Raw genomic sequence first — 4374 nt, forward strand, 5'->3', positions numbered from 1 at the left:
TGTGTGTGTGTGTGTGTGTGTGTGAGAGAGTGTGTGTGAGAGAGAATAAAATATATGAGAATGAAACGGCAAAAAAAAAAAAAAAACTCAGACATTCCCAAAGAGCTTTCTGATTTTCTTTTCCTCATGTTTTGACGTCTCACTCTGACCTTTGACCTCTGCTGTTGCTCCACTGACGCCACTCACGACAAAACCGCTACTCTCACAGCTGTGATGACGATATACATGAGAGAAGTGTGAAACCATGACATGCTTTCTTCACTGTTTCGAGCCTCTGTTCCTTCACTTCAGTGACCTGATGGAGTGTGTTTGTGTGTGCAGATTCAGAAGCATGCATGTATGTGTAGATCAGGGTTTACTAACTTGAGTAGCAATGCTACTATTCCTCTGTAGCAGGACAGTGGCTTAACTGTTTTCGGTGTTGCTAAACTGCTCCTAACAAGCTATGTTTGTGTTTTATGGTTCAAAAGCATTCAAAAACTGATTAACGCTGCTCACTTTTGAAATCATAATTACAAGTTTGTCATGTTAAAGCATACTGTTGTCAAAAAGAATAGGAATCACCGAGGACAGCAGGTTCATTCTTGACCGTTTCTTGGGAAAATCTTATTAAAGCCAAAATGTATAGAAGACATTTAGTCAATATGCATTGATTTTGAATAAAATGTAACATCCTATTCATTGACAACCATGTAAACAATAAACATTACCCACAATATTGCATACATTCACCATACTAGATAGACAGCTTACTGACGACTTTTAAATTTTGCTATTTTCGCTGTGTAAAGTACACACAATATGCATCAAATTGATATTTATATACATAAATATACATAACTGTAAATGCAAGAGAAAACAATATAGATATTTCTATAGAAAAACGAATAAAACAGGTGAATGCATGCATACATTACATATATATAACATAATATCTATTTCATGTAAATTTCATTGCATAAATAGTTTTCTAGTTTTAGTAATTTGTTTCTAGTAATTAGTTGTAAGGTGTGCATTCGTATCTCTTCAAAATTAATTATCTCATCCTAATTGAGAATTATTCAAAATATATTTTGTGTTTCTAAATGTGTTTTCAAATAGTTGCTTGACTGTATTAACTACTTCAAAGGAACAGGTCAACACAAAATGAAAATTATGTCATCATTTACTCACCAGCATGCCATTACAAATGAAGATATAGTGAATAAATAAACTTATGCAGGTTTGGAACAACACTGGAATAACAATTTACTTTTTTGGATGAACTATAATTTTAATTTTCAAGCATAGCTTATAGATGCTACAGTTTGAAAGCAGCTTCAGCAACACTGGTAGTGAGAACTGTGATATGGCCTGTAATCAGCCCTCAAATGGAAGTTGTTAAGTAGTTCAGCTTTTTTCTTTTGCAAATCAAGGCACTAAATCAGTAATAAGTCAACATGCTTTGCTGACCTCATTCATTAGAGTTAGACAACCTGTCATCCTGCCAGATCTCTCTATGCAGGAAAACAATGTGTTCTCATACAACAGTACAGTGTGGAGCCCTGATGACCGGAATACATCAATTAAACTTCCTAAAGCTTTCATAAACAAAGAGAGCAAGCGCATAAGACAACCTTCTCAAAAATTTTTGAATTTAATATAAAGCAAGAATCACTATTATTAATGCTTTTTTAAAACAGTTAATATGATCAAAATGTATAGTTTACAGCTTTATAACCCACATTAAAGAAGGAGGCACCACACTTATTAAAAAAGGTCCTTGTTGGCGTTTATGATTCCATGAAGAATCTTTAACATCCATGGAACCTTTCCATTGAACAAAAGGTTCTTTATAGTGAAAAAAGGAGTTTTAAAAACGGTTCTTTTAAGTACAACATTAGTTGTTCTAATTTAGCAGACTTACCAGTTTAGTATACAAAAAGTACAATTGCAGGGTATTTTATTAAGTACATAAATATGCAAATATATCTGTAGTATACTTAGCACAAAAAAGTCTTTAAAATACATTTTAGTATATTTATTTTTCACTAGGGACCTTAGAGTACATTTACATGGCAATGATGTATTAAAAATGTAAAAGTTTTTCCTTTGCATTTTTGAAAGGTTTTGTATACAGATGACAACATTGTCAAAATGATCCCCGTTCGCACGGATCCACAAAAACGACTAGAAGTGCTTTCTTAGCAGCCGTTCACACAGAAAGTGTTTTTCCATTACAAAGTGCTATTTTTCCATAGTTTTTCTATATAAACACATGCTAGATGAATGTGTATTACCATTGAGCTTGCGTCTCGCTTTTTTTGCAGCATCTCGCACATGAGCAACGCATTTTTGAGACGTGTCACGTTAAAAGAATTTCAACTTTCACACTCAACGTTGCTCATCAATGTCAGTTCCAATACAGTGGACCAATCAGAAGACCCCGTTGCATGCTTTTAGTAGCAAGTTGGCATGGCAACTGTTTTATTTGACGGCGATGTCACTTACACTATGTCACTTACACCTTTTTCTTGTCGTAAAAATGGATGCGGCCATTTGTAAATTCTATGGGTTTGGCTTCCGGTCTCATCTGCATCCAGTTCTTTTTATCTGTATAAAACAGTTCGTTCGAACATATCTCTCCGAGCAGGCTCAGATGTTGGGAATACGTGGAAAGTCATAACTCCCGAATGAGTTCGCGCGAGAGAGCGTAATCTTTTAATTTTAAGTCGGTTTCAACAATCCGGATAAGCGCAAGTAAGTACCATTTTGATTAGCCGTCGTACCTACAATGTTTGTGCACTGTGTAAACAATAAAGCCCCTTCTAATCCTTCTGTCACCCAGAAACACTCACACACACTGACCAGTGCTATACAGGTCAATGGCAAGCCACAGACACACAGACAAGAGATGAGCGGGATTGGAGTCTGATTGAATGTCCTGGGTTAATTCCAGTCTCAGCACGCACACACACACACACACACACACACACACACACACACACACAAAAACAAACAGAAAAACGGAAACAGCGATTAGATTGACTAGATGAGGTCTGCTGGGCATTTCACAGGCAACCAAAGAGAAAGTAGGACTACAAGTGCAGGAGGGGCAATTCCAATGAAAATGAATAAGTGTATGATCTGACATCATGACATGATGGGAAATGTGGTATGTTGTGACCAGGAAATCTGAAACATATTTATGTAACACTCCATTTCATTTATATATTCAAGTCAATCTCTGGAAAACATGTCCAGCTCACGTTTCAGGAAATTATATTTTAAATACGTCAAATTAATGATCATTAAGATTTTGGCATTGACATTGACATATTTTCATGACAATTGCAAAAGTTCTTACTACCATAATTCACCGTAAAGTCAATTTTAAAACAAAATGTCATTATCATTACCATAATGCAAAACAAACAAATAAACAAACACCCATCTCATCATTGTCATGGGAATTTTTTTAATGAAAATAGAACATGAAGTGTTCTTACTAAAAAGACAGTGTTCTTACCATATTTCAAAGATATGAAATGATGATTATTTTAAAGCAAAATTCTCATCACAGTAATGCATAAAAAAATAACATTATGGCAATGCAAAATAATAATAATAAAAAAAATCTAATTATCCTTACCATATTGAACCCTGCATTTTTTAATATTGTTTTGTTGTATAATTGTTTAACTATTATTGTTTATAGCTTTAATGTATTATTATTGTAAAGAAAAATATCTAACTAATGCAAAAAAAAATTTTTTTAAATAAAAAATAAAAATCAATCATTATTATAACTGTAATGCTAATTCCAAGATTTCCAAAGAAGATAGACTTTAGTGATAGGAACAAGTACAGTAAGGTCCCAATAGGGCAGCATTAATTTATGATTTTAATATACATATACACAGGGGCGGCTCGTGGGTTTTAAAATAGAGGAGGCACACTAATTGTATTGGTCTGGGATCCCTGCCGATTATTATTATTATTATTAGCTTAACCACTTTAAAATGGCTTTTTGGTTGCTTTTAGTCAGAAAACAAAGAAAACGACATACATACAGCAAGATAATATAATTTCACTTGCTTCACTTGAAGCAAACATCCATCCATTTTTAAAAGTCTGTGTTAAAAGAGAGCTGCCTGTTGTGCCATTTAATTAAGCCGACTGCTGTAGCCTATATCCAGCTTAGGCTGTTTTCCCTTTTTTTTGTTTGTATATATACTGTTTGAATGACAGCTTGAATCTGTTGGTGATCAAATATTCAATACACTACTCAAATCGCTACTCATCATAAGTACTTGGTACATTATCAGCGCAGCGGCAGACGTTCAAAGCAAAAAAGAAGGGATGGATGGAGAGAAGGTGGAGGGATAAAAGAAG

Source organism: Sinocyclocheilus grahami, unplaced genomic scaffold, assembly GCF_001515645.1.
Source record: "Sinocyclocheilus grahami isolate Dianchi unplaced genomic scaffold, SAMN03320097.WGS_v1.1 scaffold58.1, whole genome shotgun sequence".
Lineage (NCBI taxonomy): Eukaryota > Metazoa > Chordata > Actinopteri > Cypriniformes > Cyprinidae > Sinocyclocheilus > Sinocyclocheilus grahami.